General features: G+C 37.5%; 1 pseudogene; it reads left to right on the forward strand.

Moving 5' to 3' along the window:
- The first annotated feature begins 4932 nt into the window (after positions 1-4932).
- Positions 4933-23639, forward strand: LOC114260539 (callose synthase 3-like; annotated as a pseudogene).
- Positions 23640-24635: the final 996 nt, after the last annotated feature.

Below are 24635 nucleotides of genomic sequence, written 5' to 3' on the forward strand. Positions count from 1 at the left end.
AATAGATGTAGGGGAAAACGGACCCCGCCCTCTGCAACGGATAGGAGAGGAAGATGATTGAATTTTGATCCTCTCTCTCCATATCCAGAGTGTTGTCCGTTACTAGAGATAGATGAACATCGGCGGGGATGGAAAAGTGTCGCCGGAATCCGGAGACACAACCCTCAGAAAGGAGGTCTTTCAAGTGTTTGGCCATTTTCACGGGGAATAAAGGGTTCACCAAAATGAAAATAATAAACAGAAAGTAGGATTGCAAAGAAAAGAGAAGAAGACTTACGAGGAGCAAGGGAGATGAGGGTAGACGAAGAAGAGTTGCAGAAAATGCGAGTCAGAGAAGGGATATTCGCTGGCAGTCCAAGAGTCTCGAATACTCGACGAACTGTGCATTCGAAAGGACTAAAATTTCAAATCACAATAAATGCGAGACGCATGATTGAGGTGGGAAAGCATAATGATGAATGAAAAGGTGTGCGAATCCTGACATCTATATTGGGGTACGCGAGGCCGCCTGACCTATTTTTAATTTTTCCAATTCAAGACCAAACACGCCGATTAACTTCCGTCAATAGGGAGTTCGGGGGCAATTGTGGGTGCCGAATACATGGAAAAATCAGAAGGTGCGTACCATTGGAAGACTGATATTAATCGGCTGTATCCTACGAGAGTGGGGAGCCGAATATAATATATGCGCTGAATAAATGTAAGTCCTTAGGGCTGAATAAAAGAAAGGACAATGATTAAAAAGTAGGTCCTGGCCCCGAGGACCAAAAAGAACAGGTATAAATACAGGAACAACGGTTATAGAAAGGTATGTAAGAATCACTTCACTAAATTTGGTAAACAAGCTATCTTGAGTGTTTGAACTAACTTGTCCGTCGGAGTGCTAATTCCGGCACCCCCAACCGGAGTGTTTGTATCTTTTCAGGTGACTAGCTGAGGATCACTAGTGTCTCCCAGGATTCGAAGAGTATTTCCAAGCCACTTCTCCACACACCTTTATTGACGATGATGCGTCACTCTACACTTATATTAACTACTTTGTCTTCATGTTTAAAGAATAAATAAATAAATAATAATAATAAAAAATAAACGGTTGTGTCCTATTGATATTAACTACTATCTTATGATTAGACATGGACAGGAGTTGGATGTTAATTTCTGATAGATTTAATTAGCCATATGTAGATGAGGTGAACTCATTTATTGAATTTGCAAAGGTTCATTTGGGTAAGGCTAGGGTGATTAAGTGCCCATGCATCAATTGTTGTAACTTTTATAAGCAAGAGTATGATAGTGTGAAGGCTCATTTGCTCATAAGTGGGATGATAGTATCATACACCACTTGGTTAAAACACGGTGAACTTCCAGAACACAATCACCTTGATGAGAGCAATGGTGAGAATGATGAGGATGAAGATGAATATGATGAACTGATAGAGGACTATGAGAGGGGGAATTTTATGGAGGGTGATACTCTAGAAAGAGAGGATGTACGACATTTTGATAAATTGTTAGATGCTTACCAATGTTGCTTGTACCCAGGTTGCAAAAACTCGGATACTTTGTTATCATTCTTTATTCAGATGCTACATGTGAAGGTAGAAAATAGGTGGAGCAATAAGTCTTTTGACAAGGTTTTGGAGATACAAAGGTGATTCTTACCAGAAGGCCATGTGTTACGAGTGCAAGAAGTTACTACATGACTTGGGCTTGGGGTACGAGCCCATCGATGCATGTAAACATGATTGTGTACTATTCTGGAAAGAGAATGCTCACTTGGAAAAATGTCCCACATGTCAAGCATCTAGGTACAGAGTAAATGATAGCAAGGGTAAGAAGATCCCTCACAAGATATTGCGTTACTTCCCATTGACACCTAGGTTGAGAAGATTGTACATGTCTAGGGAGACGGCAAAAGACATGAGATGGCATAGTGGTAAGCGTGTGGATAATGGTGTAGAGAGGCATCCGGATGATTGTAAAGAGTGGAAGGAATTTGATTTGCATTATCTAGAGTTTTCCCAGGAGACTCGCAATGTTTGGTTGGGCCTAGCCACCGATGGGTTCAACCCTTTTGGGAACACGAGCACTTCCTATAGCATGTGGCCCGTCATACTCATGCCCTATAACCTCCCACCTTGGAGATGTATGAAGGCCCCATTTTTCATAATGTTCTTGCTTATTCCTAGACGTAATCAACCAGGGACTGATATTGATGTCTACCTAAGGCCATTGATTGATGAGTTGAAGGAGTTATGGGAGAATGGCGTGATGACTTATGATGCCTCCACTGAACAGACCTTCCGGATGCATGCAGCTGTAATGTGGACCATAAATGACTTCCCTGCATATGGTGACTTATCCGGATGGAGAACTAAAGGTTATTTGTCTTGCCCTCCTTGTAATGATAATCCATTGTCACGCAGGTTGATCAGTAAGATTGGGTGGGTGGGTCATTGAGCTTGCTTGCTTGATAACCACCTTTGGAGGAAAGACAAGAAGTTTGATGGTTTAACTGAGCTTAGAAAGAAATCCTTGGATTTACCGGTGGAAAAAGTAATGGCTCAATTGGATCAATTGCGGGAAGTCAAGTTTGGAAAGGATCCTACCAACAAGAAAAGACCACGAGAGTCTGAAGAATTGAATTGGACAAAGAAAAGCATAATGTGGGAGCTACCGGATTGGAAGAAATTAAACCTCCGACACAATCTTGATGTCCTGCACATTGAGAAGAATATTTGTAAAAACTTTTACGGGACGATGTTGGCCATAGATGGGAAAAACAAGTACACGTACAAAGCACGTGATGATTTGCAAGAAATGGGCATAAGGCAAGAATTGCATCTACAGAGGAAAGATAACGGATCCGTTGTAAAGCCTCGGGCAGCCTACACATTGGATTCTCGACAAATAGATGGTTTTTGTGAATTCTTGAAGTCTATTAGTTATCCAGATGGCTATGCAGTAAACATCTCAAGATGTGTGACTTCTAAAAGTGGAAGATTATCGGGCATGAAAAGTCATGATTGTCATGTCTTGCTTCAGCGACTTCTACCAATTGGCATGCGTGGTTTTGTGAACAAGGAGATCTGTACAACACTATTTGAGTTGGGCAACTTCTTCCAAGAATTGTGCTAAAAAACATTAAGGCAGACTGATTTGGAAAAAATGGAGGAACGAATTGTGCTCATACTTTGCAAGTTGGAAAAAAAATTTCCTCCAGCTTTCTTTGATGTGATGGTCCATTTGGCTGTTCACTTGCCCCGTGAGGCCATGTTTGCTGGACCGGTGCAATATCGATGGATGTACCTGATCGAAAGGTAATCATTATGAACATATGGGTTATTTATTAATTTGTTATAACTAAACTATTGTGCAAAAATCCACCCATAAAAGACTATTGTTTAAGAAGTAATTTTCTTGCATCAAGAAGCATAATTTTCATTATCAATTTTTGTTGAAGGTTTCTTGGGACTTTGAAAGGGTATGTTAGTAATAGAGCATGTCTAGAAGGTTCTATTGCTGAGGCTTACATTGTCAAAGAGTGTCTTACTTTTTATTCAATGTACTTAAAAGGGATTGATAAACCTGAATGAAATAATGATGGTGGTGAACGTGGTCCCGGGATGGAGGTCTTCACCCAAAATGCTCGTCTATTCTCATCTATCACAAGGGCTCTTGACCCTTCGCAAAATGAACGAGAAATGGCTCACTAGTTTGTGTTGTACAATAGCTCTGAGGTGGAGCCATATATTGAGTATGTATTTAAGTTTAATTACGTTTATGCATAATCGTTCCATTTTGTTTTGAACTCTCAATGTTAATTACGTATATCACATTTCCTTGGGTAGGGAGCAGAAGACTATTTTACATAATCTACAAGGACGTGACATAACTCGGGTACAACGAGAATAATTTCCAAAATGGTTCAAAAATCGTGTAAGATATACTAAAGAAAATAATTGAATACAATTGTTAAAACTTTCAATTCACATTAACTTAGTACACTTGTTATATGGTGTTTTATGTAGATGAATGATATGCGAACGAAAGGGTCACCTGAAGCAACTGACGAATTGTGGTCATTAGCAAATGGTCTTGGATCGGTAATTTACTTTTATTCTGGGTGCATCTACAATGGAATTCGATTCCATACTAGAAACCGTGGAAATCGTCGTACCTGCCAAAATAGTGGGTTGGTCGTAGAAGGGGACCATAATGGGAACCAAATTAATTTTTACGGCTACTTGTGCAAAATATGGGAATTGAAATACTTGCATGGGGGTACAGTGGTTTTGTTCCAATGTGAATGGTATGACACCGATCACAAGAATAGAATATACTCCGATGAACATGCCACAAGTATTGATGTTACAAGACTTTGGTATAAAGATGACCAATTTGTTCTACCTAGTCAGGTAAGACAAGTATTCTACGTCAATGATACTAACAAAGGCAAAAATTGGAGAGTCGTTGAACGTGTTAAGCATCGGGGAGTATGGGATATACCAGAGCAGGATGATGTCTCTAATGATGCTTTTCAACAGGATGAAACCACTGATGGTGTTGGGATAGTGATCCAAGATAATGATGTTCAATACAGCAGGGATGATATGGATCCTGAGATCATGTTCAATGATCAACTAATGGCAGAGAATTTAGTTCACAATGATGATGAGGATGACACAATCATAGAGTATAATGATGATGAAGATGATGAACTGCATAGCCAACCTGATGTTGATGCAGATCCTGATATAGATCTTGATATAGATTATGATATGTAGTGTTTGATTTTTAATTATATGGACAAGTGTTATAATTTAATAATAAATTGCTTGGTTTACATTGCACGGCATTGTTTTTCAAATTTCATAGCATTGTTTCTTATTTCATTTCATTTAATTATATACCATATGTACAGTTACAAAGATGTCCAGAAACGGTAAATCATTTCTGAAGCCTGGCGGCTTAGTCCAGAAGATGACGAAATATGAGAAGGATAGGAAAAAAACAATCCAGAAAAATAAAATCAAATTTGATGCTCTAGGGATAAAGTCCCTCAAGAATTCAATGTTTGGTTATATTGAAAAGGACAATAGTGAAAGTTGTAGGGTGGGAAAGAGAAAGGTGGGTGAAATTGATAATGACGAGGACTATCAACCACTTGATGATGATGAAGGACTGAGTTCTTCAAGTGATAATGGCGAGCCTTTTGATTCTCAAGTGATTGAGGTAATAAATGTGTGTTTAAAAAGTAATTTCTCTATTTTTTTCACTTGTTATATTACTTGTGGTATGTTTAGTTATTTAAGCAACCTTAAATTATTGAAAATGTACTAACAATTCTTTTTTATATTATGTCAGGATATTCATATGGGTCCCGGTAAGAAAACAAATAGGTGTGCAGCTCGCCTAATAGCTTCACAAACACCTAGGGAAAAGAGAAGTATTGTTATGAAGATACACTTACTCTTCCGAGACGACCTGTAGTTGCACAAGTTAATCATTCAGAGAGCACACCCGAGGTCTCGCCCCAACCTATCCATCTTCCCGCCTTACATACTAGGCCCGATCAGCTCTCTACCTCCGCCACTCAACCTGACCACCTTTCAAGTCCATGTACAGTGACTAACAGTGGAGGTGAGAAATAAATGACCACTTAAATGAAATGATAATTTCTTATCTCAATATTTATTTAGTGCATTCATGTTTTATGTCGACTAAATTGAATAAAATTTTGGTCATAATAGCATCAATTCCAGTTTTGGGCAAGAAACGTGTACGAGGATCGACCCGAGGAAACAATGTGGAGAAGATTAGAAAGGAACATGGTGATCGAATACCCGTTACACTTAACCGTTTGACCAAAGCAATAGAAGGGGATTACGCCACACCGCTAGCAGCTGCTCTTGGTCAACAAATTCGAGTTCATGCCCCAGTCCGAAATGATGGATGGCTAGAAATTGCCTGTGGGTTAAGAGAGTCCATTGTTACAGGAGTTGGGGTAATTTGAAATATATGTGTTATATATTTAACATGTTATTTATGTTAATCGCAATGATATATAAAATATATTGAATTTTATTATTTCCAATTACAGCAAACTTTTGACTTTGGGGACTACAATAATGATGTGGATGTGAGATGTATTATTGATCATAAGTGCCAAACTTTGTACAATGAATGGAAAAGTAGATTACACACACACTACAAATCCCTTAAAGAAGACAATGTATCTGACCTCAAAAGTCAGATACTATATCCTTGTACAAAAGATGATTGGGAATGGATGATTGACAATCTGTGGGAAACTGATGATTGGAAGGTATTTATAAAAATATTTACTAAAGTAACATCCTCCTGTATATTAATACCTAATTTTTTTTTTATTTGTAGGTAAAGTCAGAGAATGCGATGAAAGCGAGAGGTTGTGTGAAGTATAATCATACGAGTGGCTCGAGATCATTGCACCGTGAGCATCTATCATTGTAAGTGTAGATTTACAAATTTGAACATACTAAATTATAAATACAAAATTATTGATTGACTAGAAAATCTAATGAAATGAAAGGTACAAGGAAGCAAACCGACTATTACGAAACTATTCGAAGACACCCATAAACGTCACCGACATGGGGGAATGTGGATAAATAACACAGCTGAGGAACATGATATAACCATAACTATTTCAATTTCAATAATAAATGTTTGCATTTTGATATTATGTTTTAAGCTTATTTATGTTTCATTCATAGCCCACTATGGTTTCAAAGATCGCTGAGCAATCTCAACCTAGTGTCACACATCCATTGTCTGAGGAGCAGATTTCCAGGGAAGTACTTGGGAAGAGGTCGGTCTACTTGAAGGGATACGGGATCCGCAAGGACAGTACTTCATCTTCTACACATTTTGAGGCTCCTAACTTCGAGGTGATTGTTCTTCAATAGCAGTTAGTTGACCAGCGACAACAATTAGCTGACCAAGGAAAGCAGTTACTTGACCAAGCTGAAAACATGAGTACAATGCAAACTATCATTCAAATGTTGGCAGCAAAAAATGGGATAGATCTAGCAAACATTCTGGGGTTAGTTCCAAGCAACAATGTCGGGGAGGATGCATCGGGCGTAGGGAAGGATGAAACTTCTCTCGGTTGAAATAGAGGTAAATTTGACACCTCATTAAATTGATTTACTTAATTTAACCAATCCTAAAATTTGTCAACAATATAAAATTATATAAACTTTGTATTACAATCCTAGCATTACAACCTTTGTATACAATAGCTTGATAAAACAATAATTTCACAACAATTTTCTGATTAATTTTAACTATATTTGTATATTATTGTTGAAGTTAATGCATTAATAAAATACTCATGTTTTTATCCTTTTGTTCACAGGTTGGTGCTGGATGTTCGTGGTTCAGTAGTGATATATATCGTTTTGCACGTTGGCATTCATTTAATTTTTCTTTGTTTCGTTTTATAGGTTTTTCTGTTGAATGTTTATATACTTTTTGGAATTATTATGTTTGGGATTGTTGGATATAGTTAGACGCATTCTAGGATTCTTATGTTTAGTATTGTTGGATATTTGAATAAAATTTGGGATATTGAAATGCATTTGATATTAATTTGGTTACATTACTAATTGTTATGATGTGTTTAGTTTAGTTTTTACTCAATGTTATGTAAAGGTTTTTTTTGTATGTTTTATAGAGAAATACAGGTTACTTAGAAATACACGTTTAGGAAGTGGATCAATTAGGGTTTAGGTGTAGTATGAATTGCTAAGTAATAATAGGTCATGGGAAGCTAAAATTAAATTTGTTTTAGATGGTTAGGCTGACAATATTTTAATCATCAGGAAAAAAAGTATAGGGTGTCAATGTGTCTTATTTTATCTTGCATTTTTTATATTCATTTGTAGTAACTTGTTTTCAAATTCATTTTTTGTTCCCAAAAGAAAGAAAAAATGGTTTCATCTTTAATAGTATATATATGGTTCCTTTCGGTTACATAATAGTATATATGTTGAGCAACAGTGGACTTGCTTCTTGTGAGTTAGAATATCTGCAAGGAGACATCAGATGGACCAGAATCTCGATTGAAGGGATATTCATCCATCATTCATTTCGTGCTGGATTCCATTACCTTCAGGAAGGCTTCTAATATGCTTTACTATGACATTCCTTCCTTTCAGCCAATGGAAATTTATGTTGATAACGAGGCGAAATTGACCCTTCATGGTCTTGTACAGGTATTGCTTTGGAAGTTTGGTTTTTGGTCTTTACCTTATTTTTAACCATTGTCTTACCTCTCAATTTTATCCATTATCATTTGGTCATGAAGAAGTTGACAGTGTTATATGGTTCTTTATCCCTTTTCTACTGGAGAGGATACAATATTTAGCTTATGATTTCTACATTTTAAGGTTGGCCTAATGTACTGTGATATGTATGGCATTGTTGTTTTTACTGGTTGTTCTTATTCATGTTAGGTATTTAGATGTTTGGGACATTTGCTTTGGTCCCAATTTTTTGCAGTTTGTTATTAACTTGAGTGATATCTCCTATTATGAAAAATAAGGAGAGAAATGGAAAACAAATAAACAAAGAAATGAAGGGAAAAAGGGTTTTAAATTACATAATTGTGTCTTTTTTACATCCTGGAGTTCATTGCATTGAAATCCAATGTTGGTCATGTGATTCCTCTGCGCGTGAGAAGAATACATGATTCAGTTTAGTTGAACACCTGAATATGGGCACTTTTAGTTGCACACCTGAATAAGGGTACTTAAATTGGTTCCAATCTGTGGGAGAGTCCAATGAGTTATGTTACTTCTGTTAGTGATTTAAAATGAGAATTAACAATATGTCCCCCAATATATATTATATAAGTATATATATATATCCAAAATTGCTTCTTTTTTTTTTTTGTTCCAGATGTGTTAGCTACACTTTAAGAATGAAGGTACAAAGTATAATAGTTTCTCCATTTGCAGGAAGTGTAAAGATGTTTATAGAAGGATGCCCATATTGGTGATGGGCTAGTGTTGTTTTGGGTTATTATGGACAACCTTAATTGTGCTTTGTGCTGAGAAGAACAAGATAATTGGCTATAGCTAATGGGTATCAAGAAGCTTTGATGTGTAAATATAATGGGCGATGCATGTTTTTAAAATTAACATGATTTTATTTTCCAAAATCTAAAACTTTAATACAACTATATATATGCAGGTACAAAGTATAATAGTTTCTCCATTTGCAGGAAGTGTAAAGATGTTTATAGAAGGATGCCCATATTGGTGATGGGCTAGTGTTGTTTTGGGTTATTATGGACAACCTTTGCAATATTTGAATGTGTAAGGATGAAGATAATTGTGCTTTGTGCTGAGAAGAACAAGATAATTGGCTATAGCTAATGGGTATCAAGAAGCTTTGATGTGTAAATATAATGGGCGATGCATGTTTTTAAAATTAACATGATTTTATTTTCCAAAATCTAAAACTGTAATACAACTATATATATGCAGGTTTGGAAGTGAAACTGTACATGCCAAACCAAAAAAGAACTAATAAGGATATACACGTGTTTTTATGAATGTGATTTATCACAAGCTCATATCTGCATGTCCACGTGAGGACATTGTGGGCAAAAACATTGTTGAATTTCTTTTAATCATTAGTATGCATAATATTAAACAGCAGTCTATGGATTTGCTTAAGCATGATTTATGGTTTTGTAGTTTGAGTCTCTTTATTGTTCTTTACTTATTTGAAGCTTTATGATGTATGGGGTTTCTTCAATTTTATTTACCATTACTTCAACGCATCTCCATTTCCGTAACCTCTATTGCTTGCAGATTCGAACTTTAGGAATGCTAAGGTCCAGATTTCAATCATTGCCTACTGCTTTTAATGCCTGTTTAATTCCGGAGGAAAAGAGTGAGCCAACAAAAAAGAAAGGACTGCTGAAGTCCACTTCTTCTCGGAACTTTGCTCAGGTTATTTTATTTGCTACTCTCTAGAAAATATGGGAATTCCTTTCCTTCAATTTTATTTATCTAATAAATTTTTTTAGATCCCATCAAGCAATGAAAAAGCAGCAGCAAGATTTGCTCAGTTATGGAACACAATAATCAGCAATTTTAGAGAGGAGGATCTTATAAGTGATAGGTAATCATGGGTGTGAAACTTTGCACAATAATACACACCTATTTTTTTTTATGTTGTTTGACTCCTACGATCTGAACTTTTTTTGTGTCCTAACATGTGTTGAGAAATTTTTTTTTTCTTCTGAATCTTATTATATTCTGCTGTAGTATGTATAACTTTGTATCATTTCTAGGGAAATGGACCTGTTGCTTGTTCCATATTGGGCTGACCGTGAGTTGGACCTCATACAATGGCCTCCATTTTTGCTTGCTAGCAAGGTTTGTCACATGGTTCAAATTTGTTTAAAATGGAAATGTTGCGAAATTCCCAATTGGAAGTGTTGCAAAAATGGAAGTATTGTAATAGTATATAACATGACATCCAATTTTATTTATTTATTTATTTTTTCAATAAATTTGACCTAAGTGCAAATAGATATAAGTTAATATTCAAAGAATCAATTGAGAAAATAATGAAAGCTTTTCAATAAAACAAAGTAATGAAAGTTTGAAAAAAGAAAAAGACAGAGAGAAGTAAGGTCATTTTAACCTTGAGAGCAACTCAAGTCTTGTAGAACTTGAAAATTGGACATTCAAAACACGTCAATCTAAGACTTTTGCTAAAGTTTTATTTATTTATTTATTTATTTTTGGGGTACAAATTTAACAGCTAGAAAAACAAAATAGAGAAAAATAGCCTAACACAAAATTTATAATATAAAAAAAAAAAAGCGCAACGGTCGTAATGGTGTTAGAACGGGGACTACGGCCTTTACATAACAGTGGTGGTTGTTACGACTGTGAATTTCTATCACACCGCTATAGTAGCCATAACGGGTGGTGGTAACCATTGAAACCATTATGTATGGTTACGGTTGCGCTTTAAAAACATGTTTGAGAATAATTTTGATCATTCGAAGTAGAGAAATTCTACAGGGATAGGCAAGTGTATCATTGGATTGGCTTGCAAAGATAGGGAATTTTTTTGCAGAAGGTCTCGAGTAGCTGCTTTCTGATTCACTTAATAAACTTATTCTCTGATGATCAGTGGGTGGAAGCAACGTGCAAGTCTTTGGTCATATTAGTAGTTGTGATGGAATCTTTGAGAACTTACTAAACTTTGTCTCAAGGGTAACACGATTTAACATAATTTTCTGATGACTATATATGTCTTTTGGCTAGATCCCAATAGCGTTGGACATGGCTAAGGACAGCAACGGAAAGGATAGAGAGCTGAAAAAGAGGATTGAAGCTGACGACTATATGTCTTGTGCTGTTCGTGAGTGCTATGCTTCATTTCAAAACATTATTAAGATTTTGGTTCAGGGTGGTCGCGAAAAAGAGTAAGTTTTATTACATTCTTATAATTTTGATTGAGAAATGGATATACATATTGCATATTGATGCTTTGTTATATCATAATGCTTTATTTGTCCAAATGGCCTTTCCAAGGTTATAGAATATATATTAACTGAGGTTGACAAACATATAGAATAAGGCAAGCTATTAATTGAATACAATATGGGTGGTCTTCCTAGCCTCTATGACCACTTCGTCAAGCTTATCAAGTACTTGGTATTTTTTTGCAATATCATGCCAGTTGTTTTATGTGACTCGTTAATGGGATTTATGAAGTGTTCACACTGATTTAGTTTCATTTCTGCAGTTAGAGAATAAGCAGACAGACAGGGATCAGGTTGTGATTCTTTTCCAAGACATGTTGGAGGTTGTGACAAGAGACATAATGATGGAAGATCACATAACAGGTGAAGCATTTTGATGTGATTGCTCCTGATTTTATACTAGTGACTTGATGCCATCTGATGTTGGTTACATTTTTTCTTCAACAGCTTGGTAGATTCTATCCATGGTGGATCAGGACATGAGGGGATGGTCCCCCTTGAATATCAATTATTTGCATTTGCTGGAGCAATAAATTTTCCGGTTCAAGAAACAGAAGCTTGGAAAGAGAAGGTGATTGGTGGAGATATCATAATGACAAATTTTAATTTCAAACTATTTACCTATTGATTCGTCCTCCCGTCTCCCCCCTCCCCCTCTCAAAAAAAATAAAAAATAAAAGTAGTACCTGTTAACTTTGATGCATTTCTCCAGATCAAACGGCTCGATCTATTGCTTACAGTGAAGGAGTCTGCAATGGACGTACCATCAAACCTAGAAGCTCGAAGGCGCATTTCATTTTTCTCAAATTCATTGTTTATGGACATGCCTTCAGCACCTAAAGTCCGTAATATGCTTTCCTTCTCGTAAGTTTTTCGAGTTCTTTTGCATGTAACCTTAGTTTTCCTTGTACGTGTGTGTTGTATATGCTTGATTTGTTGGTCTTGTACTTGTTTGTATTTTGTACTCTTATTGTAATTTTCAAAACTAAGCACTGAGGGATCATTTGGGAAGTGACTTTTTGTCTAAAATATGTTTGGGAATGACTTTTTGACTTCTTACCAAAAGATACGCAAGAAGTGGAGTGAATTGAAAGAAATCTCTGACCTTTTTGTATGAGTTGAGATTTTTTTAGCTTTTGGGATTTTCTAGTGGCATTTTTACTTTTAATCTAAAATATTAACTACCCAAACGAGGCCTAAATATTTTGTACAATGTGTGGCCTAGCAGTGAAACCTCTGAAGCCCCTATAAGAATGCATGTTTCTTCTGTACAAAGACTAGATGCTGTATGCTATTATCTGCTACTATGAATCTTTTTCTCGTATGTTATTGATAATCAATTTCTTTTGTATGTGTTGCGGTGATGTTTCTCCTAGTGTTTTGATGCCTTACTACTCGGAAGAGGTGCTATTCTCTCTACGCGAATTGGAAGTGCAAAATGAAGATGGGGTTTCCATCCTTTTTTACCTGCAGAAAATTTTTCCTGCTTAGATTTTCATTATGGGCAACATTGGTGGATTGTGTTTTTTTAATAGGCATTTCAAGCATTTTTTGTTTTTTTGGTGGTAGCAAATTGGTCATGCATATGAATGGAACAACTTTCTTAAGCGAGTAAAGCACGACAATGAAGAAGAATTTAAATGATCGGATGAACTTGAAGAACACAAACTAGAAAAACTACGCCTTTGGGCATCATATAGAGGCCAAACATTGACTAGGACTGGTAAGCTGTTTGTTTTAGTGTGTGGACGTGCTTAGATGCATGTCTGCATGTGTTTTTTCATTGGTTGTCTGTGTATGTAGCGACAGTGTGTTCTGTAGCTCCAAGATCTTACTATTAGCACATCCTTTCATTTTTCATTGCACTAACACATTATTACAAATGCCAGTAAGAGGCATGATGTATTACCGGAAAGCTTTAGAACTTTGGGCCTACCTTGATATGGCCAAGGATGAAGGTACTTGCTCGTCCATTTGGAGAATTTGGGATCATTGATGTTATGCAGCTCTTCACTTTGGTGTTAATAAAAATGATAATATTCTTTTTATTTGAATGAAAAAATTGTTATACATCAAGATACTCTGAATGCACTTTTGTTACTTGATGACTACCCATGATCAGATTTAATGGAAGGCTACAAGGCTGTTGAATTAAATATGGAGGATCAGATTAGAGAAGAAAGGTCATTGTGGGCACAATGTCAAGCAGTGGCCAATATGAAGTTTACATACGTGGTCTCATGTCAACAATATGGGATTGACAAATGATCTGGAAATTATCACGACCCAAAACAGTAAATAAACAATGTCCAATGAGCTGTGACAGTCTGTATGCCAAAAAGACTGTTCATACACATATACATGAACAGTACAGAACAGTATGTACATATTAACAATCATTCAGTTCAGGGACCTAATCCCTATTAAACAGTACAGTAACAATCTATACAGTTTACAAAACAGATACAGAGACAGACAGGGAAATTAAAACACCCCTAAGCCATAACTTGACAGGCTCGGAACCTCGCAGTGAGGCACAGTGGTTGGCTTGACAAAACTGGAGCTTACCCCGACACTTCTAACCACGGTTTGGTGCCTGTACACCTACATATATATATGAGCAGTGAGCTAAAGCCTAGTGAATAACGTAATGCGTAAAGGGGTTAAGAATGAATGTCCTTACAGTAATGAAAATAGTTCGTTAATTCAGTATATCAGTCATTCAGTCATATGTGGTACATTCATTAACATAACAATACAGTAAACAGTAGGTCTTAAAAGACCAAACAGTAAATGATGGCCATCGATTAGTAAACAGTAGTGGTACCAACATGGGAACCGACAGAGATCTCTCTATCAGTAACAGTAAACAGTAGCTGCTAAGGATGCCACAATATAGTTCAGAATATAGGACATACATTCATTCAATTAACAGTGTCAGTTCAGAAAGCAGTGCAGTTTAATTATTCAGAAGATAATCATTTTGAGCATATCTTTACACAGTTGTTACTCACAAAGTTCTAGGCCACAGTAAAGCTAGAGCGCGTCCCCAGTCGCCAATCCTACACAGTTACAGATTGAACACACACTAAGCTACACAATTGGGAAAGATAATAACTTAATCCCTAATTTGCCTCGGTGTGTTCTACATCTATATCCTCATTAAGATGCCTTAAACTAGGCCTAAGAATGCCTAGGATGGGATGGGGATGCAAAGACGCATTCAGAAAACATTTCCAGAATTTTCAGAAAACAGAGGTCACGCTCGAGCGTAGGTTACTCCGCTCGAGCGGACATGCAGACAAAGGTTTCCGCTCGAGCGTAGACTTACCTGCTCGAGCGTTATGCAAAACAATCAAAAGTGCTGGATAGGTGAAAATCACGCTCGATTGGGCGCTCGACACCCGCTCGAGCATGAGACAGAAAGTCCTGCTCGAGCGTCAATTATTCCGCTCGAGCGGACTTCAAAACAGTGCAAAGTACTGGGAGCACGAATTTCACGCTCGAGCACCAGTCACCCCGCTCGAGCGTGAGTTCAAAATCTGAAATTCCCAGATTTGAACTGCCAAGCTCAAACCAAGTTCAAATGCATTAAAACCAATTCCTTTAGGCCCTTTTCTTGGAAAACATTTGTAAATACATAGAATAACATGATTCAAAGCTCAATTTGTAAAATCAAGGCCCAAAAGGAAGATCAATTCAACTCAATTTGAAACCAATTTTCATGAACATAATTCAAGCATAACATGCATGAATTTAAACCATTCCAAAGCTTCAATTCATGTTCTAATGAGCCAATATTTTCAAAGACAAGGTGAAAGCATGGTTTATGATCAAAACATGGACATGCATGTGGCAAATTTATGAAGAACAAGCTCTAAAATGCAAGAGTATACCATGCATGCAATAATTGAGCTCCAATTCAACAATTTGAGCCATAAGTTGGCTCTAGACTTCAACTTTGCTCAAAACCATGCAAGAACAAGCTTAAACACAACAATGAGAGGTTGAGTTCCCTTACCTAGGTCTCCAATACAAGGTGAGGAAGCTTAATTTGCTAATTCTCTCTTCAATTCTACCAAGTTTCCAAGCAATTTGGTTGAAATCAAGTCCTTCTCCTAGCTCTCTCTCTCTAGTCGGTTAAGTCTAAGAAAAATGGGCTGATGAAGTGTTGTAATTTTAGCATTAGAGATCAACTAAGAGGCTCATGAAAGTCCACTAGGTGAGAAAATGACAATTAAGTCCAACTCTTATAATTTAACTCATTTTAATCCAATTTAATCATACCAAATCACATTTTAGATAAATACACCATAAAATCATATAAATTCCAATGAACACAAATCATCAATCAATTTCAGATTCGACCGCCGATAAGGCCTTCAATTCGCAATTTAAACACAAAGGCATGAACAGATAATCAAAAAGTCAACAGATAGACATACAATTAAACAGATATACTTAATCAATTCAGTTCCAGATTTCAGTCAGTCAGTTCAGTACTTCAATCAATTCAGTTACCAATCATAATCAGTCTCAGTTTAGCAATAATCAGTGGTTAATCGGTAAACAGTGACGAGGGTTGTTACAGTCTCCCCTCCTTAAAAAGAGTTTAGTCCTCTAAACTCAAGTTACCTTCGTTTTGGAAGAAAACAAGATTCAGCGGAAACAGTTTAGGATGTCTTTTAGCCATGTCATCTTCCTTCTCCCAAGTGGCATACACGCCACCATGGTTTTGCCAGTCAACTTTCACTAACGGGATCTCTTTATTTCCTAATTTCTTGATCCGACTGTATACAATCTAAATAGGCCGTTCCTCGTAAGTGCAGTTATCACTCAGCACTACACGAGTAGGCTCTATCACGTAGAAAGGATCCCGGAGGTAGTCCCTCAATATAGAAATGTGGAAGACGTTGTACATATGCTCCATTTCAGGAGGAAGCGCAACTTGATACGCCACCGGATTGATTTTCTCAATAATCTCATATGGTCCGACGTATCTCGGCGCTAACTTGCCTTTGACTGCAAAACGAGTCAGGCCTTTCATCGGTGTCACTTTCACAAACACGTGATCACCCACTTCGTATTCTCTATCCCGTCTTCTGGCATCAGCATAACTTTTCTGTCTGCTCTGTGCGGTTTTCAATCTTTGTTGTATCAGTTTCACTTTCTCAGTTGTTTCGTATGCAATCTCGGGCCCAAGCAAAGGCCCATCTCCAACTTCTGCCCAGCAAACCGGAGATCTACATTTTCTGCCATACAATGACTCGAAAGGCGCCATACCAATACTTGAATGATAACTGTTGTCGTAGGCAAATTCAGCATTTTGCAAATGGCTTTCCCAGTTTCCCTGAAAATCGAGGACACACATTCTTAGTAAATCCTCTAGAGTCTGGATGGTCCTTTCTGACTGGCCATTGGTCTGAGGATTAAGCACTACTCAGTCTCAGTTCAGTACCCAATGCAGTCTGTAAGCTTTGCCAAAATCTCGATGTAAACTTCGAATCACTGTCAGAAACAATGGACACAGGCACTCCATGCAGTCTAACAATTTCATCAATATAGAGTATAGCCAATTTGTCCGCATTATAAATTGTCTTAACAGGTAAGAAATGAGCAGATTTAGTCAGTCTATCAACAATAACCCAAATTGAGTCCATACCTTAACTGGAGCGAGGCAATCCCACAATAAAATCCATGGTGATATGTTTCCATTTCCACTCCGGTATGGGTAAGGGCTGCAATAAGCCTGCGGGTCGTTGATGTTCGGCTTTAACTTGTTAGCAATGAAGACATTTTGCCACAAACTCAGCAATCTCTTTCTTTATTCCCAGCCACCAGAAATTCAGTTTCAGATCTTGATACATTTTCGTATTCCCTGGATGGATAGAAAATTTTGAATTGTGGCCCTCTTGCATAACTCTTCTTTTCAATTCAGAATCATTTGGTATACACAGTCTTTCTTGAAATTTCAGTACATTACTTTCAAATTTGAAACTCGGTCTTGGTTTAGTTTCCCTTTCTTCGATGATCTTCTTCAAGAAGTCATCCGATTGTTGTTTCTCTTTAATTTCTTCAATCAGTGCTGGTTGAGCAGAAATAACAGCTATTGTTCCACCTTGTTCTCGTAAAACAATTTCAATTTCAGATTTTTCAAGGTCACAAAGTAGCTCTTTCTGCCCGGTAAGCAAATAGGCTAAGTTCCCAATTGATTTCCGACTCAGTGCATCGGCAACGGTGTTGGCTTTTCCCGGATGGTACAAAATCTGTAGGTCATAGTTTTTAATCAGTTCTAGCCATCTCTGCTGTCTCATGTTCAGTTCTTTCTGTGTGAAGAAATATTTCAAACTCTTGTGGTCGATATATACTTCCCATGTCGCCCCATACAGATAGTGACGCCAGATTTTCAGTGCAAATACCACTGCGGCAAGTTCCAAGTCATGGGTTGGGTAATTCCTTTCGTGCGGTCTTAGTTATCGGGAAGCATAAGCAATAACTGTCCCATTCTGCATTAAAACACATCCCAAACCCTTATGAGAAGCATCACTAAATACAGTAAAACCATCCGTACCTAAAGGTAAGGTGAGAATTGGTGCAGTTACAAGTTGAGTTTTCAACTCTTGGAATGCTGATTCCCTTTGGTCAGTCCAGTCAAATGATATCCCCTTCTGAGTTAACTGAGTCAACGGTAAGGCAATTTTGGAGAAATCTTTGACAAATCTTCTGTAATACCCGGCTAGTCCCAAAAAGCTTCGAACTTCTGTCACATTTGTTGGTCTAGGCCAGTTTACTACAGCTTCAATTTTCTGTGGATCAACAGAAATTTCATCTTTGCTAACAACATGCCCCAAAAACATAACATGATCAAGCCAAAATTCGCATTTGGACAGTTTAGCATAAAGTTTCTGTTCTCTTAGGGTCTGTAGGGCAAGTCTCAAATGATGTTCATGTTTTTCTCTACTTTTGGAGTAAATCAGTATGTCATCAATGAATACTACAATAAAGTCATCAAGGTATGGTTTAAAGATTCTGTTCATGAGGTCCATAAATGCAGCAGGTGCATTGGTAACTCCGAAAGGCATAAATAAAAATTCGTAATGTCCATACCTCGTTCGAAAAGCAGTTTTGTCAATGTCTTCTGGCTTAACTTTCAGCTGATGGTATCCTGATCTGAGGTCGATCTTAGAGAACACTTGAGCACCCTGTAACTGATCAAATAAGTCATCAATACGTGGCAATGGGTATTTATTTTTCACAGTTACCTTGTTCAGTTCACGGTAGTCAATACACAGTCTCAGTGAGCCATCTTTTCTTCTTCACAAATAAAACAGGAGTGTCCCATGGCGAAGTGCTAGGCCTGATGAACTTCTTATCTAGCAGTTCTTGCAGTTGCACTTTCAATTCTTTCAGTTTAGTTGGAGCCATTCGGTAAGGAGCTTTAGATACTGGCTGCGTTCTCGGAATCACATCAACGGTAAATTCAATCTCCCTGTCAATCAAATCCCCTGGCAAATTATCTGGAAAAACATCTGGGAATTCTCTGACTATGGGAATACTGTTCACATTAGCATTATCATTAGTAGATATAGTCAATACAGAACACAGATATCCTTTACACCCCTTTCTAATCAATTTAACAGCTTTCACAGATGAAATCAAATACGGAGGAGGTACTACTCCAACCCCATTAAACACAAATTCGGGTAAACCCGGTGGATGAAAAACTACTTGTTTCGTTACACAGTCTATGGTAGCATGGTATTTCATTAACCAGTCCATTCCCAATATTACATCAAAATGATCAATGTTCAGTGGCAGTAAATCAATATATAGATGTGCATCTTCAACAATAATTTCATAAGCAGGGTACATATATGCACAGGTCATAGATCCCCCAATGGGTGATGATACAGCTAACAGATAATTCATGGGTTCTAATGGTCTATTCAATTTTCGTGAAAAAGCATGCGACACATATGAATGCGTAGACCCCGAATCAATCAGTACATAAGCATTTTGAGTACAAATAGAGAGAATACCTAACACAATGGTCTTGGTATTCTCCACGTCTCTCGGTACTAGGGCGAACACTCGGCCCTGCCTCATGGGCTCTTTCTCGGTAGCTTTGGGGTTCGGTTTTGGTGCAACAGTTGATGTTGCCACGCTTGGTGCAACTTTACTATTGGCTTGTGGAGCAGAGGGGCTGTCTTTAACCATGTGGCCCACCTTGCCACACCTGTAACAAGCTCCAGATATTTTGTAACAGACCCCTTTGTGCTTCTTGCCACACTCAGAACAGGGTGGTATGAAACCACTCCCTTGGCTAGGGCTAGTTGTTGACCCCATATTCTGTTTCTTGTTCAATGGGTTATGCTCGCCTTTCTTGAATTTAAAACCCTACCTTTTACCACGCCATTCAGACGCTGGTGTTTTAGTTTTCAGTGCCTCGATGTTCGATTCAGCCATCAAGGCTCGGTCAAGAGCATTTACATAATTTGGTAATTTCAGAACATTTATTCTGTCGAGTATTGCAACATTAAGGCCGCCTTCAAACTTTCTGGCCTTCTTGTAGTCAGTGTCAACCATATGTGGTGCATATCTAGCAAGCTGGGTGAACTTCGTTTCATATTCAGCAATGGACATTGTGCCCTGTCTCAGCTGTTCAAATTCAGTTACTTTTCTGTCCCTAACACACTGAGGGAAGTACTTTTCAAAGAAGGCTCCTTTGAATTGAGCCCAAGTCATTACAGTATTGTCATCACGGATAAGCATCCACCACCTTCTAGCTTCTTCTTGCAGAGTAAAGGTGGCCAATAGCACTTTATGTGCTTCAGAGCACGGAAAAAGCTCAAACAATTTTTCTGTCTCGAGAACCCATGCTTCAGCTTTTAACGGTTCAAGGCCTCCCTGGAAGGATGACGGTTTCATTTTGCTGAACTTATGGGTGAGAGCAATTATGTCCCCATCATTAACATTCACATTCTGTTCCGACTGTACCGGAGGAGGAGGTGGGGGCTGTTGATTCTGTTGTTGATCTAGTCTTTCAGTTATTAGTACCATCATTCTTTCCAGTCTTGCCATTCTTGCCATTCTTGCCTCAGAGGATGAGGATGAGGATTCATTTGCAGTTCTTGTATTATCCATTTCACTATAAGCAGTTAAAGCAATTTTAAACATAAGCAGTTGCATACTTAAACAGTTTATCACATTAGCACTATTCAGTCATGTCATAGCCACACACACTTTTCATGCTCATGTAATGCCCTAATCGCTTTTCTAGGACATCCTATAGCTCATTTGGACACGTTTGTGCATTATAACTCGTGGTAAGTAACGCTCTGATACCACTGTCATGACCCAAACCCGCCCTTATGGGTTTAGCACCGTAACCGGCCAGTAATCCAAGATTACTGAAGGCCTGCTTAACAGTAATACAGTAAAACAGAGTACAGGGGCATGGCGGAAGCCAAAACAGTAAATAAACAATGTCCAATAAGCTGTGACAGTCTGTATGCCAAAAAGACTGTTCATATACATATACATGAACAGTACAGAACAGTATGTACATATTAACAATCATTCAGTTCAGGGACCAAATCCCTATTAAACAGTACAGTAACAGTCTATACAGTCTACAAAATAGATACAGAGACAAACGGGGAAATTAAAACACCCCTAAGCCATAACTTGACAGGCTCGGAACCTCGCAGTGAGGCACAGTGGTTGGCTTGACAAAACTGGAGCTTACCCCGACGTTTCTAACCACAGTCTGGTGCCTGTACACCTACATATATATATATATATATATATGAGCAGTGAGCTAAAGCCTAGTGAATAACGTAATGCGTAAAAGGGTTAAGAACGAATGTCCTTACAGTAATGAAAATAGTTCGTTAATTCAGTATATCAGTCATTCAGTCATATGTGGTACATCCATTAGCATAACAGTACAGTAAACAGTAGGTCTTAAAAGACCAAACAGTAAATGATGGCCATCGATCAGTAAACAGTAGTGGTTCCAACAAGGGAACCGACAGAGATCTCTGTATCAGTAACAGTAAACAGTAGCAGCTAAGGATGCCACAATACAGTTCAGAATATAGGACATACATTCATTCAATTAACAGTATCAGTTCAGAAAGCAGTACAGTTCAATTATTCAGAAGATAATCATTTTGAGCATATCTTTACGCAGTTGTTACTCACAGAGTTCTGGGCTATAGTAAAGCTAGAGCGCGTCCCCAGTCGCCAACCCTACACAGTTACAGATTGAACACACACTAAGCTACACAGTTGGGAAAGATAATAACTTAATCCCTAATTTGCCTCGGTGTGTTCTACATCTATATCCTCATTAAGATGCCTTAAACTAGGCCTAAGAATGCCTAGGATGGGATGAGGATGCAAAGACGCATTCAGAAAACATTTTCAGAATTTTCAAAAAACAGAGGTCATGCTCGAGCGTAGGTTACTCCGCTCGAGCGGGCATGTAGACAAAGGTTTCCGCCCGAGCGTAGACTTACCCGCTCGAGTGTTATGCAAAACAGTCAAAAGTGCTGGATAGGTGAAAATCACGCTCGATTGGGCGCTCGACACCCGCTTGAGCATGAGATAGAAAGTCCCGCTCGAGCGTCAATTATTCTGCACGAGCGGACTTCAAAACAGTGCAAAGTACTGGGAGCACGAATTTCACGCTCGAGCGCCAGTCACCCCGCTCTAGCGTGAGTTCAAAATATGGAATTCCCAGATTTGAACTGCCAAGCTCAAACCAAGTTCAAATGCATTAAAACCAATTCCTTTGGGCCCTTTTCCTGGAAAACATTTGTAAATACATAGAATAACATGATTCAAAGCTCAATTTGTAAAATCAAGGCCCAAAAGGAAGATCAATTCAACTCAATTTGAAACCAATTTTCATGAACATAATTCAAGCATAACATGCATGAATTTAAACCATTCCAAAGCTTCAATTCATGTTCTAATAAGCCAATATTTTCAAAGACAAGGTGAAAGCATGGTTTATGATCAAAACATGGACATGCATGTGGCAAATTTATGAAGAACAAGCTCTAAAATGCAAGAGTATACCATGCATGCAATAATTAAGCTCCAATTCAACAATATGAGCCATAAGTTGGCTCTAGACTTCAACTTTGTTCAAAACCATGCAAGAACAAGCTTAAACACAACAATGAGAGGTTGAATTCCCTTACCTAGTCTCCAATACAAGGTGAGGAAGCTTAATTTGCTAATTCTCTCTTTAATTCTACCAAGTTTCCAAGCAATTTGGTTGAAATCAAGTCCTTCTCCTAGCTCTCTCTCTCTCTAGTCGACTAAGTCTAAGAAAAATGGGCTGATGAAGTGTTGTAATTTTAGCATTAGAGATCAACTAAGAGGCTCATGAAAGTCCACTAGGTGGCAAAATGGCAATTAAGTCCAACTCTTGTTATTTAACTCATTTTAATCCAATTTAATCATATCAAATCACATTTTAGATAAATACACCATAAAATCATATAAATTCCAATGAGCACAAATCATCAATCAATTTCAGATTCAGCTGCCGATAAGGCCTTCAATTCGTAATTTAAACACAAAGGCATGAACAGATAATCAAAAAGTCAACAGATAGACATACAATTAAACAGATATACTTAATCAATTCAGTTCCAGATTTCAGTCAGTCAGTTCAGTACTTCAATCAATTCAGTTACCAATCATAATCAGTCTCAGTGTAGTAGTAATCAGTGGTTAATCGGTAAACAGTGACGAGGGTTGTTACAAAAATCCTCGTGCACAAGACATTCTAAGGCTTATGACAACGTATGTGTTCCGGTATAGTCTTTTGTGGATTTGGTGATTGTCATAATTTACCATTGTCATATTTCCTTGTCACAAGTATCCATCTATTCGTGTAGCTTACATTGATGAGGTTGAAGAACCCGGCAAAGATGCATCTAAAAAAATTATCCATAAGGTTTACTATTCTGTGCTAGTGAAAGCTGTTTTGCGTAAGTCTGCTAATTCTTCAGAGGCAGTACAGAATTTGTATCACGTAAAAACTAAGGCTCTCTTTTAAAACAGACTTTGGATCAGTAGTTTTAAGTTTAATAGGAGATAAGATAGTCTCAACCAAATACTACTCTACTTGATAGTGCTTAGATTGCTTACTGAGGTCATGAGATTTGCTGGAATTGATCGGAGGCATTGTCACTCCTGTAACTGATATTTACCACATCATTCTTCAACCACACTCACTGATATAGTGAAAATGAATTACAAAGTAAATAAACCATGAATTTGTAACAAGTTATTTACTTGAAAGTGTTGCTACCCAAAATCACTTGAAAGAATCTACTGTTGCACATAAATAACTACTATGCTCTCATAAGGCACACTTGAAAATTATATAGATTTCCACATTTAATTAATTTGAGTCTCTTCCCAAAGAATAATGCTTCTTCATCTTTAATTCTACTGGTCTGCTGCTGCTGCTGCTGCTGGTGTGCTGCTATAGAATTTTGTTGGGCTGCTGCTACTGTAATGTTGCTGTGAAGCGGGCTGCTACTAGATGCTGGTCTGCTGCAAATTTGGGTTGTTGTTAGTTTCATGTTTTCATTTTGTTATCTGCTGTTTTTACTATGGGTTCACAATTTGGATGTATTTGAGTATTTTAATGAGTTTACCCTTTTAGGTTTTATACAACGCTTCCAAAAGCATATTTTTCAGCAGTGTTTTTTTGCCTACACATCAACTTTAGATGATTTAATATCAATGTTATTAGTTTGTAATAGAAGTGCCTGAGGGATGCCTCTTGTAAATATGTAAATCTTATAAAAAAATATATATGTTTTCAATTTTTTTTGCCGCTACAAATTTGTCGTTGCCAAAAAGTAAAGCTTTCTTGACAAACAACTTGTCGGGAAATGTGTAGCCAAAAGTTTATTTTTGCCCACTCATATTGTGTTGCTAAAAGTGTATTTTTTGCCAATGCCAATTTGTTGTTGCCAAAACTAAAGCTTTATCGACAACCAAATCGTTGGCAAATGGCAACATTTATCGACGTAAATGTGTC

This window comes from Camellia sinensis, chromosome 8, assembly GCF_055761805.1.
Source record: "Camellia sinensis isolate YWXY chromosome 8, ASM5576180v1, whole genome shotgun sequence".
Lineage (NCBI taxonomy): Eukaryota > Viridiplantae > Streptophyta > Magnoliopsida > Ericales > Theaceae > Camellia > Camellia sinensis.